The sequence below is a fragment of the Balaenoptera borealis genome (genome assembly GCF_965194805.1).
Source record: "Balaenoptera borealis genome assembly, chromosome: 11".
Classification (NCBI taxonomy): Eukaryota; Metazoa; Chordata; class Mammalia; order Artiodactyla; family Balaenopteridae; genus Balaenoptera; species Balaenoptera borealis.
Genome location: NC_138868.1, coordinates 94,151,627 through 94,164,252, shown reverse-complemented (window position 1 = coordinate 94,164,252; position 12,626 = coordinate 94,151,627). Strand labels below are relative to the sequence as shown.

The window sequence follows — 12,626 nt, the reverse complement described above, 5'->3', positions numbered from 1 at the left end:
TACCTGGCACATCTCTAGACATGGAATGAGACGCTCAGTACTGGTGTGCTATCTGATCCCAGGACCAATGATCCCATCTATGGATTACCCAGATCCCAGAACCAGGGAACTGCTGAATTTTAGCTTTGGAATTAACCTGAAAGGTATTCATTTAAAAGCACAAGGCAATGTCTGTTATACAACAGATACTTAGTAAAAGTTTCCCCTCTTTATTCTCTCTCTGGTTACATTTCTTTTATCCAACTTCATCGTTTATTTCACAGGTGGGGAGGGCTACTTAAAATACGAGTAAAGACCAATAATGACGCCTTTAGAACATTTGAGGTTTCAGTTCTTCTAGCCTCGCCTATATCCATCCCTCCCATCAACCTGGTGAACCCTAAATGTTGACTTGTGTTAAATGCCCTCACTGTGTAGCTGATCCCAGGTGGAAAATGCTGTGCTCAGTTTCTCCAGAGAGTCATCTGCTGATCCCACTCCAAACTATTAAAAATAAGAAATAACCCATTTTTAAAATATTTATTTATTTATTATTTATTATGAATAAAGTTATTAATATATAAATATTATAATATTTATAATATAATATTATAATATATAATATAATATAATAGTATAATATATAATATAATATTATATTATATTATAATTATATTATATTAATATAATATAATATTATAACAATATAATAATATAATATTATAATATTATTATAATATAATATTAATTATATTTATTATATTATAAATATTAATAATATTTATTAATAATAAATATTATTAATATTATTAATAATATTTATATTTATTTTATTTAAATATTTATATTTATTATTATTTATTTTATTTATTTTTGGCTGTGTTAGGTCTTCGTTGCTGTGTGCGGGCTTTCTCCAGTTGCGGTGAGCGGGGGCTACTCTTCATTGCGGTGCGTAGACTTCTCATTGCGGTGGCTTCTCTTGTTGTGAAGCATGGGCTATAGGTGCACGGGCTTCAGTAGTTGTGGCATGTGGGCTCAGCAGTTGTGGCTCACAGGCTCTAGTCTGCAGGCTCAGTAGTTGTGGCACACAGGCTTAGTTGTTCCGCGGCATGTGGGATCTTCCCGGACCAGGGCTCGAACCCACGTCCCCTGCATTGGCAGGCAGATTCTTAACCACTGCGCCACCAGGGAAGCCCAAAATAACCCATTCTTCACCTTCACAACTGAAGACACAACTGAGCTTGTGAGCCTACAAGCCCAGAAGCCCTCTACTCCGTGCCCACCCTGTGCCACCAAGGTCTAAAGACCAAAAAAGAGGAAAGATGAAGGGGAAAAAGAGGACAGAGGAAAACCCAGTACAAAGCTGTAGTGAGGAAATACAGTTCTATTTGGCGGTAACACAATCAGAGTTGGGAGAACAAACCAAAGTCGCCGGAGGTTTGCAAATCACTCTCTCCCTGGACCTACTTTGGCGCCAAGACAAACACCAGGCACAGAGCAGAAGACAGATACGGTGAAATGCCGCATGTCCGGGGCCCCATTAAACGAAGTGTGGGGTCCCTATGCAGATCATGTGAAGCATTTTTCACAGACCCACCCTTGCTACGAAAAAACTGTCCTGAGCCAGTGGTGAGGCCCAGACAGCCCTGCTCCTGTGTCTCAGAAGCTGCACTTGACCCCGCCATGCTCTTCACGCTGGGGCCCCCTGGGCACTGGCAGAAGACCCAGGCTGCTTTGCCCACACCCATGGGAGACCTAAGTACTTTTCCAGCCTGTGAGGGCCTCTGGGAAGGGCCCCATGAGCTATCTACCTGAGGCACTGTCATCTGGCCATAAACCTGGTCTGCAGTGCCGCTGGAGTCATGACACGTGTCTGAGGACCATCAGGCCAATCCAGCTGATCACCCGGACCAGGATGCCCTCAGGCTGCCAGAGGAGCAATTTCCATGGACGCTGACCTGCCAGGAGACCCCTTTCCTCTACTGAAAGTCCTGGACCTAGCAAGTCAGGGCCAAGACCGCCCAGGCCCCATTTTCCAGCCTTACACGTGGGGTCACTGAAGGGACTGCAGTAAGAGGGCCTGAGAGGGAAATCTCATCAACCTGATGGCTGCCCACGGTAAAGCCTCCAGCCCCAAGCTCAGGCCTTGAAAGGGAAGAAGCTCTTGGGTTCTGCTGGACTTCAAACTCACCGATTACTTTTTGAATTCCAAGATCAGAGTAGACTTTGGAGAGGCTGGCCACATCCTCTGGTGGCTACCGGGCACTCGGCAAAGGCAGCATGGAAGGAAATGCAGACGGAGGCCTTCAAGTTGACAGCCCAGAGGGCAACCCGCCAGCACACCTCCCCCAGGGCCGACCAGAGCCACGAAGTGCCAGGAGGGGTGGGGCAGAGCTGGTGAGTGGCCAACTCCTCTGGTTTAGGGCATTAATTAGGATCGGAAAGTGTACCCCACACATTGCGTAAATCGACCCATTCACCAAGAGAACTCGGACACTTCAGCAAAGCAGAGCAGCGATGGATTTTGGGAAGAAAGGAGCAGAGAGATGGACAGGCAACGCTTTTGATTTTGGAGAGATCTGGAAGGTTACCAGCCCTGTGAGTAGCTGCACTATAAAAAGAGTCAGACACTAAGTATTTCCTTTCCCATAAAATATTCATTGCCACATGGAAGAGCCAAGAAGCCGAAACCTCAAGCATGTCTAACTTTGTGCTGCAGTAATAACAGTTTTATAGGAACCTTCTGATTGTATTTATACCAGGCTATAAATGCAATTCCATCTGAGAGAGAGGAAGGGAGACACATCTAGCCCCCCTCAGAGGCTACACTGGAACGAGAAAGACCCCAGGTACACCCATGACTCTATTTAGCATCTCAGCTAGAAAACAGCAGATGGAGAGATCCATGGTACCCGACCTCCTTAGGAGTGCGTGCAGAGAAGCCCGGACTCCTCTCACAAAAAATGCTCGAGATGTACTCGAAACCTGGTTTACAAATGGCATTGCTCTTGCTTAACGATGGAACAATGTCCCAAGTGCCTGATGTTTACTCAGCTATTTGCAATTTACAGAGTGCTTTCCCATCCCTTGATTCCCCAAATAAGTCTGCACAGGGCAGGATGGGTGCTGTTGTCCTTATGAGCCTCAGGAAGGTTAAGCAACTTGTCCAAGGTCACACAGCCAGAAGGCAGCATTACCAGGCCAAGACGCTTGGACACCTAACTCCATCTCCAGACCTCTTTCCCTGCAGCCGCCCCTTCTGATGAACACTGTAAGACAAATCTCTAAAATTCCACTTGAGAGATGACCCCATGCTTCAGCTGCACGACTCCGCCCCCTGTGTCTTGCAGGGACAGCTTTTTCCTTTTTAGTTTACATGAAATAATGAACCCCTGCCAGAGGTCACCATGGATTGGTAATTTGCACATTAAACCAAGCATTGAACATCTTTTCTTCAACCACTCACACGCATTCACCAGACACACAGACTTCATTTAACTAGACTCTTAGAGCGTTCTAGACAGAAAGGGTATGGGTTAATAAAATGACACGTAATAGTTCCAGAACATTTGACACCGAAGTTTCATTTGAGATTAAGTTCACAGTAAAAGCTTTTCCTTTACTCTAATAAGGGAGGCCCTAAAATTTTCCTAACTCCCCCAAACCAGTTAGATTTTGCTTAAGAGACTTTTTAGTATATGAATCCACGGACTTCCAATGATGTCTTCAAAGAGAGTCAAAGATGCAGAGTATGCAAAATCCCCACCCCATCTGCCCTCGGGTACACCCACCAAACCCAAACCAGACAGACACTGCAGAGGCTCACTCAGGGCCACTCAAAACCAACGAACATGTCTACGTACTCCGGAAGCACTTTTAAGTATGCCAATCCCAGATTGTCCCTGACCTGCAGTAAGTAGAATAAACTGTGTCTCATCAGAAAGTTCTGGTAAGTCTCTGGGAATTTAGTTTGGGTTGCAAAGACAAAGTGAAAAGGGTAAACTACAGCCCCTTCTGGGATTATTTATTCTGCTTAGTTCAATCTAAAGCTAGTGTGGCCCTAATGGTTTTTAATGGTCCTAAATGATTCAATGAATCTGGGCATTCACTGGCAGGCCATCTGGGGACAGGCCTGCCTATCTGCAAACTGGCAGGCTTCCCTATTTGTTCTGTGGAACAATAAATGTCAATGAATTAGAGGCTTCAATAATTCAGAACACTTCCAGCACCTGATTCTTTGGAAAAGCCAGACCCGTGAAAACAAAATATTTTGTGTGCAAGAATTAAGTAAAAATTTGGGGACAAAAATGTTTAAAATTATATCCTAAACTGGCGTTTCTCAATCTCAGCACTACTGACATTTTAGATCAAATAATTATTTGTAGCGGGGCGGGGTTGGGGAAAGGGATTGTCCTGATGGCTGTAGGGAGCTTAGAAGTGTCTGTGGCTTCTACCTATTACATACCAGTAACAGCTTCCCTTAGTGTAACAACAAAAAATGTCTCCATACATTGCTGGATGTGCCCTGGGAGACAAAATTGTCCCCGGGTGAGAACCACCTTCTTGGGGTACACATTAATTCAAACCAGTTCTACACCTTCCATACGACACGTACAATCTTAAGTGATAACCAAAGACTAGCTAGCCCTCATATGCTGCAAGATCATGAAATGTCGAAGGATTCAATTACTTTACTACCTGGTGCTTACAAAGGAAAATGTACTGCTCTGGTTTTGCAAAGCATTTCAGCAGAGCTTATAACCAAAAGGATTTTCTAGTTAAGCCTCAGTTAGCCAGAAAATGTAATGAATTACCATAGCTTTATCCCCAAATATTCCAGTTAACTGCGTTTTATTACATGAGCATACACATGCACACACAGTATCACCTTAAGCTATGCTTATTTAGCCTCATAAAAAGATTCAACTATCAGCTCACTTCTTGGATCGAATAGAGAGCTGAACACATCTATTTTATTTAGGAGCAGTTGGGAGAGGGAATTGGGAAGGCAATTGCAGAGGAGAGAAAATCAAGTTTTGATCACCTCGCTGGATACTGTCCTTTCTGTTGTCCAGAGCTCGCTAATAACAGCCACCGCAAGCCTGGAGACTGCTGTCTATCTGCATTCACACTCAGCCCAAACGCAAGGCTCACACAGCTCTTTATGTGCACGTACGTGCAAGCACACGCACTGATGCACGCCCACGCATTGATGCTGACACATGAATTACACCTGGTCAAGCACAACCCCATGGCTCCCTTGGGCCACAGCGTCAGCCCTGGATTCAAAAGTGCCACATCTCAACTAACCTGACACATGAAAGTGGAAAGTGGCCAGGGGGAGGGTATAAAGATCACATACAAATACATCTGCCCATCCACGACCCTCCACGCCGCTGGGACCCCAGTAGGGCTAGAGAGTTTCTCAGCTCTCTCCAATAACAAAGTAGCTGGGGTCATCCAGATGCACGCTCGCCCCAAAGACCCAGGCAGTCACCGGGATGGCACGGCCCTCCCTGGTGACAGGCCACGCCCTGGTGACATTTGCTTTTTCCTCCTACAAAGAGGATGAGCTTACAGAGCCAAGAGGCCTCTCTCCCAAGCTAACAAGCAGAAACTTTTCCTAAGTGAGAGAAAAACAAAGCCTGCCCTTCCTTCGGCATCCTGCCTCTCTCTAGGACTCTCACTAAGACACACGATTTCCACACACACCTTGCTCGTCCAAGGAAATCAATATGAAAAGCAATTCATCCACTGATATATTTTATCAAGATACATGTGGCGATGCCACATTTCATTTACAGTGCAGCCCTCGGGAAAGCCAAGGTCACTGGTTACAAAGCGGGCTGCAGGAGGCAGGGAGGGGGAGAAGCCCGTATGCTGCGCCAGCTGCAAACAGAAAAGTGAATGAAATCGGAACAGAGATAGAACAGGGAGCCTGGGGATGCAACAATTACGGTATGGAGGAGGCGCAGCGCCGGGCCGGCTTGTTTAAATTTGAAATAGTTGATAGATTTAGAATGCTAAGTATTTTTCTTCTGACGATGGCAAACGCAAATGGTTTCACTAGCGTGCCAGTCAGTAGAATATAAAATATTTGTGAGCAGGAAATGAAGAGGGAGGAAGAAAAAGCAGGTGGGGTGGGGTGGAGGGCAAGGGAGACCAGACAGAATCTGGCCAAGACAAAGAATGAAAGGGAACAGGCAGGAGGGCCACGGGACACGTGCTGGGCGCGAGCGGATGGCAGGAAGCAAACGGGAATTTCAATAAGCCTCAGGGAGGAAAATTATGATATCTGCACGGCTGCAGAGGGGCATATTTTTAGTAAATTTGAAAGTGATTTGCCACACATGGCACCATCCCACTCGGAGGGCTCTCCACCGGCTCCGGTAGCTGCGCCGTGGATCAAATGTACTCGGTAATTGCAGAGTCACTGCTACCCTCTTACCTCTAAACAGAGCAGATTAAAATAGCATGAACAGCTATAATAACAGGTTTGGGCTTCAGCTTTTTACAGCCAGAAAAATGCTTATGGAAACAAGGATTTTGCTGACTCTTTTCAAAGCGAAGTAAAGAAGAGAGAAGTAAGTGGTCCCAGAGCTGCAGAGTGAACCGTATGGGGCTCCAAACGGGTTTGGGGCTGCAGCGCCCCCCCACCTCCCATCCAGACCCCAGGCTAAAAGTCAAGGCTGCTGGACAGATTCTTGGCACCTGGATGCACCCTGGGTCCTGTCGCCACGTCCCTCCCTTTGCTGCTCCAGGGCCCCGGTGGAGGGAGCCTGGGTAGGACAAATGGCACATCAGGGGCAGATGACAGGTGGGTGCCCACTTCCGGGGAAGGCAAACTGCACCAACTCAGGCCCCTTCTAAGCCAGCCCAGGGTTCCAACAGCCAGACCCCAAGTCAGATGCTGGTTATCTCTGAGGACCTAAGCTTCAGGTTACAAGCTCACGAGTGTCTTGGGAACACACCCAGGCTCACAACTGCTGCTCACCCCCGTTTCGTGCTGACCACGGACCAGGTGCTAAGAAGGGTTTCATGGCTCCACCTCACCAAATCCTCGTAACATCACATACCCTAGCAGCTCGTTGCTGTATTCGCCTCCCGTTTTGTAGGCGAGAAAACTAAGGGTCAGGTGTTTAAGTAATCTGTCTAAGACTCTACAGCTAAAAAAGCGTGGGGAGTCGAGATTCAAACCCAGGACTGCCCGAGTCCGGGGGCTGAAATCTTCACCCTTTGCGCTGCACCCATGTGGATGGCATCCCCCTTCGCCAGAACCATGGCTCAACCACCGCTCACGTGGCCTCTGCAGAAGCAGCTGGGGGGCTGCCCACTGATAAAGCAAGAGCAGGCTAAGTTGCTGACTGCCCTGCCTCGGCCTGGGAGGAATCCCCCGAAGAGGTGCTTCTGGCTGTTCAGGCTGGCATGGGGCAGGCATGAGGGCAAGCTGACGCTGCAGCTCCCAGGAGCGTCGTGCCTCCGAATCACGAACAGCTCGGGATCCTCAGCCTCCCCAAGGAAGCCATGCAGCTCTAGAAATTTCTCACTCTTTGTTGTCGACGTGGACACTGAACTAAAAAAGCAAGGTGCCAGACGGGGCAGGATACAAGGGGCCAGGAGATTAAGCTCCCAAAAAGGGAAAGAAATTGTCCAAAGTCTTATCAAAACTAAGCAAGAAAGGCTTAGATCCAGGCAGGCCTGAGTCCCAGCCCTGCGTCCTTCCAGCCGGATCTTTATTAACTTGCCTCCCATCACTCGTGATACTGGCGGGAGGTAAGGAGAGGGAGGGAGGTCTTCCCATCCTCAGCACCCAGTCTTCAGCCGTCCGAGAGGAGACACCACCGGGATTCTGCAACTCCATTCTAAGACACGTGCTCAGCTGCATTCTCCAGGGCACAAGATTAATCACATAACCCTTCCCAAACCCTGCTTCAGGACTGCCGAGCGGGCACACGTGACACCTGATGAGCAAGTCAGAGATCCGTGTGGTCATGGGCTGGCCACGTGGGTGGCAGCGTCAGGCTTCCGCAGCGATGGAGCAGTCGCCCCCTTGAGCCCTTCTGGCTCCCCAGCAGCCCCAAAGAACCCCATTCTGAGATCCCCCTCATACCCCTTCCTTCCTCTAACCCCTGACGTGGGTCCTAATCAAGAACCCACCCGACTCCGTCCTGGGGCACTGCCGCCCACCCAGCCACATACCTGGAAGGCAGAGGTGTCTCAGCAGCAGAAGCAGCCACTTAACAGGGTGTGTAAGGGTCTGTCTGCCTGTCTGTCTGTGTCTGTGTTGTGTGTTTACAGGGGTGGGGCATGGGGGCTTCAGACCACTACAGTGGTTCTCTAACTTCAGTGCACATCCGAATGATTTGGGGAACTTATTTAATACAGATTTCTACTCCCACTCCAGGGTTCTGATTCCAGCCCATCCCTGTGGGCCAAGAGATTTTCACACGTGCCCCATGGGGTTCCAACACAGGTGGGTCAACGGGGCACTCCGAGAACCCCTTGATCTATGGGCTGCAGTGGAGAAGAACCACCCCGCGCAGGGAATCTCATGAGAGGAGCTGCACCAGGAGGGCACCTCAGCATCCCCCTTGTCCTGAGAAGGCCCTGACCCTGGGAAGACACTGCGGTCACCAGGGTGTGTGATTCCTAGGGGCAGGGGTGCAGGGAAGGGGGCAGGCAAGAAAACGTCGTGCAACCGGAGCCAGGAGGCGGGGAGTCAAAACCGCAGGGCCCAAGGTGGGGTCCGGGAGCCCACACCCCCTGCCTCTGCCCCAGGTGAAGAACAAAGGACAAGGTCTTGGCCTTCAGGAGGCTTATGACCCGCTGGGGGAGATGAAGCCCTCACACCCAGAATCATCGGGGAACACCATAGCTGGTCGCAAAGTAAATAAGTATAATTTTGTGAAGCAGGAACTCTGCTGTGGATTGGGAAGTGGAGAGACCAGGGTGGCCCTTCACAGGCACAGGAGGCTCATGGGGTCCTCAGGCCAGGAGTGGCCTCCCTCCCAGGTCATGTGACCTAGGCCTCTAGCTTCAGCCGAGTCTGTGAGGGTCTCCACGGAATAAGCTTTCAGACCCTCCCTCACGAGGCAAGAATGTCTGCCTGCCGCCGCCCCAGCTCTCATCCCCCTGCTGTACTGCAGCCCAGGGGCCCAACCCCACTCTTGACAAAGACAAAGCCAGGGCCACTCTCAGCAATAACACTCAGTTCCCCGAATCAGACGTGAAGGGCCTCACCACCTTGTCTGTCCAGCTCCTTCGTGGGCAGATTTCCTGGGACCAACCCCAAAGGACCCAACTGAGTCGGCTGGCCCACACCTACCCAGGGCCACCACCACCCCAATAACCTGACCTGTCCCCACAGGCAGGAACGAGGCCAGAGGGGGCAGCTGCCAGGAAAACTCTGCATGGGTAATGGACTAGGGAGACTAGGGTCACAAGGCTCCTGTTTTGCGACTCCCTTCTAGATATTTCAATGCAGAGCAGCGGATTCACCTTGTTTTAAGACCAACTGAGGCAGAGCTGGCATTAGATAAAAGCACCATCCATGCCCGGGCAGAAGGGAGGGATTCCAGTAAGAGCTCACAGAGCAAAAGGTTCAGAGCCAGAAAGATCCTTAAAATGGCAGAACCTCTGGGTTCAGCCTGTCCAAACTTTCCATCCAGGAGGACACATGGAGCAGGGACAGGAGGTGGGACACCAGCGCACTGCGGTCTTCTCCTTTTACACAGGAGGACACGGTCAGTCCCAAGAGTTTGCGTAAAGCCGGGTCCAGCCAAAAGGCAATGGCAAATTCGTCACTCCATGAAAAGGGATACTCTGTTCGTTTTGTTCTCTGTTGCCTCTTCATGGGAAAAAAATGCATTTGTGGAGTGAATTTCCTTGATGAGGGTCAGGTTTGGCCCTGAAAGACCTCACCTAGCTGTCCGAAGCCAAAGGGTCTGAAGCAAGGAGCCACTCCTGCAGCAAGCAGCACATGCCCTGGACCCCTCCCACCACCCAAACCCAGAATGGGGGAGGGGAGGTCACTGGTCTGGGGGAGGACAAAGGGACTCAGGCTTTACCTCCTATTTTCCTACCATCTCCTCCTTGTGAAGGAAATGGATGCACTTTCTGCAGCCTTGACTGAAAAAGAAGTCCTAGGAGGAACGACCAAAATTAAAACACGGGTGATGTCATGGGGGAACGGTGTGGGAATCCTGGCCACACCATCCGACAGCTGTGCGACCTTGGGGGCATTGCTCCACAACTTTGGGCCGTGGCTTCCTCATGTCTAAAGAGTAATCCCACCCACCTTCAACCACCAAAGGCTGCTGCATCGTTCCATGAGATCAGGGAAGAAACCCAGGGGCAAGAAGTTAAAAACTGGTAAACCCCAAATTGGTAAAGGTGATATGGGAGTTCTCTGTATTATTCTTGGAACTTGTCTGTAAGTTTGAAAGTATTTCTTCCCTCGTGGTTAGGATTCCACGCTTCCACTGCAAGGGGGCACAGGTTTGATCCCCAGGTCGGGGAACTAAGATCCCGCACACTGTGCGGTGCGGCCAAAAAAAAAAAAAATTATTTCATAAAAATAAAATACACATTAGTTGCCTTAGAGGAGGGTGGATAAACAATATTGTTAACTCTTAATATATCTCTGTATTGCTTCATTTTTTAAAATGAGTGTGTGTGTTCCCGTTTTTTTTTTTTTTAAACTCCAACAAAATTTTAAGGGGAAACAGGCAGACGGGGAGGGAGAGGGTCTAGGATATGTGCCTGGCACAGGGTAGAGTCAGTTAAGGGTGACTCCTGCCCCCCCCCCCCCCGCCTTGGCCGTTCCCTGAGCACTCGGTCAGCCTAAACATGCCCCCAGTCACATGCAAGCTCCCTGAGGACAAGAGCCGGCCTCGCTCTCGCTCACGACCCCCCTCCTCCACGGCCCCCTTGAGCCGTACTCTGCATTGGGTGGTCATTCAATACCTGGGTCCATCTGACAATGAGAGCGAGTGAGAGGCTGGAGCAGGTGTGCCCGGCAGAGTCACTAAGGACAGAGAGATTTTCATCAGCCTGGCTTGGCTTAACTGTCTCCTTCTGGTGCTTGACTCTCAGGTTTCAGGGATGTGGCCAAGAGACGCTGATTTGCCCATGGCTGAAACGGTGAGGCCTCTTCAGTGCTATGGGCTCAAGGGGTTAACGTTTGGGTATTTTTTCCTCTCCCACCGTCCCCCTTTCCAAAACGACCGGCCCTAATCCCAGAGCTTAGCCAGGGCGGCATTCCAGAACACCTCAGTTCCGGACCTTGTTTGGTAGGAGGTTGGGGAAGAGATGCCCGGAGAGAAGGGAGGGTGGGAGAAGCATCTGAGGCAAACCTGAGAACTCTGTGGCAGGCGGCGGCCTCTTCAATCATCATAGCTGTGAACACACGGCTACCAGAGCCCACCCACTCACAACTCTGCTGTAAGCACTGGTGACACTGATGTATTAAAAAATAAAGAAGGCTGTTTGCTTCCCTGCGTTACCCTGACCCCGTGGCGATGTACCTCGCGTAACACTCCCCATGACTGGTAAATTGAGCAGACATGACATGGATTCCTAAGAGTCGCAGACAGAATCAAGCTGGACCTTGCTCCCTATCACCCCCAACCATCTCCCCAAAGCTAAGTGACCTTAAAGGCAAAATACATCTGCTGAAACCCTGTTGAGATTATTCATATGTTTTGACTCCTAATTCAGAAATAATAAGTGATTCATAGGTTCCAAGTTTAAAAATATATTCATCATCTGGTCTCTGTAGAAGCATGTATCCCACTGGCTTGGGAGCCTAATGCTGCAAAAGGCGCCCTGCACCGGTCCGGCACCCATACATCTGTTTAGCCACAGGTGACGGGAGTGCGTGCTCCCACAGCACCTATTTTATTAAAAACTCTATGTTAAGGCCATTGTCAATAAGAGAGCCTTAATTCCTCTGGAACACAGAGCTAAGAGACTGGCAAATTGTAAATCCAGCTCTTTCTTGACAGCCCCTCTGAGGGACAGAGAACCCATGAGTGTGAGAAATGGGAATTTATACTTAATTTCAAACTCCATGTGTAAACCAATATGGAGAGCAGCTCATCACAGTGTGTTAACAGATGACAGGGACGCAAGGCCGTCCTCAAACATTCCTTCATTCCTTCTCCAAAGAGTCCTCTCTAGTTTTATATACAGATGTATATGTGTGTATATGTACATACACACACAAACATCCATGCATGCATATATATACACCACAGAGCCATCCACCCCAAATACAGTGTATTGACAAGAGGTTCAGATTCTAATCTGGCATGTGGGGTCGTCTTAGCATCGTGTTCAGCCTTCCCATCTATGGTGGTCTCTTTCTGAGGGGCCTGACAAAGCCCCCTTCTAATCCACAAGGCTCAAGGGTAGATTCTGAGAGCCATGTTATACTACATGACTGGATACTATACCCTCCACCCCCAAACTCATATTTGAAGCTCTGGCCCCCAGTTTGACTGTGTTTAGAGACAGGGCCTTAAGGAGGTAATTAATGTTAAATTAGGTCATACAGGTGGGGTCCTCATCCAATAGGATTAGTGCCCTTATAAGAAGAAGAAACAACAGAGAAAGCTCCCTTGCTCTCTCCTTCTTGATCTCCCTCC

General features: G+C 49.1%; 1 protein-coding gene across 4 annotated transcripts in view; it reads right to left on the bottom strand.

Annotated features, from left to right (window-relative positions):
• Window positions 1–12,626, bottom strand: part of ZBTB16 (zinc finger and BTB domain containing 16) — a 197,486-nt gene that overhangs the window by 125,350 nt on the left and 59,510 nt on the right. The gene's annotated exons all lie outside the window — the stretch shown is intronic.